The sequence below is a fragment of the Gavialis gangeticus genome, unplaced genomic scaffold (genome assembly GCF_001723915.1).
Source record: "Gavialis gangeticus isolate Ggan-Ray unplaced genomic scaffold, GavGan_comp1, whole genome shotgun sequence".
Classification (NCBI taxonomy): Eukaryota; Metazoa; Chordata; order Crocodylia; family Gavialidae; genus Gavialis; species Gavialis gangeticus.
In genome coordinates this window covers 25,839,892-25,840,216 of record NW_017729006.1, presented here as the reverse complement: position 1 = coordinate 25,840,216, position 325 = coordinate 25,839,892, and the positions used below count along the sequence as shown (strand labels likewise).

At 54.5% G+C, this 325-nt stretch overlaps 1 protein-coding gene across 1 annotated transcript in view; it reads right to left on the bottom strand.

Annotated features, from left to right (window-relative positions):
- Window positions 1–325, bottom strand: part of AVL9 (AVL9 cell migration associated) — a 59,111-nt gene that overhangs the window by 58,204 nt on the left and 582 nt on the right. The window lies entirely within an intron of this gene.

Here is a 325-nt window from a genome sequence, read left to right as displayed (position 1 = left end):
CACCCTGCCGGCCTTGCAAGGCTATCCACTGGAACCTCTTCCTCTGCTCAAGCCCACAGCCTGACTCAAACACTGCCAGTGGCTCATGGAGGAGGAGGAGGAGGAGAAGGAGGAAGCAGCATCCTAGAAACCCTGTGACCTAGAACTATGATGGCTCCTAAAGTTGAAGGGGGTGGGGGGAGGGTAGGAAAGGGAGAAAGAAGAGAGGAAAGAAGCCAACAGGATGTGGGAAGCTAAAAACAACACATAAACACCTTAACAGAGCTGGCAAATGACACTGGGCTGGCGTATGTGTGCACACCCCCGCCAATACACCCCCAGCACC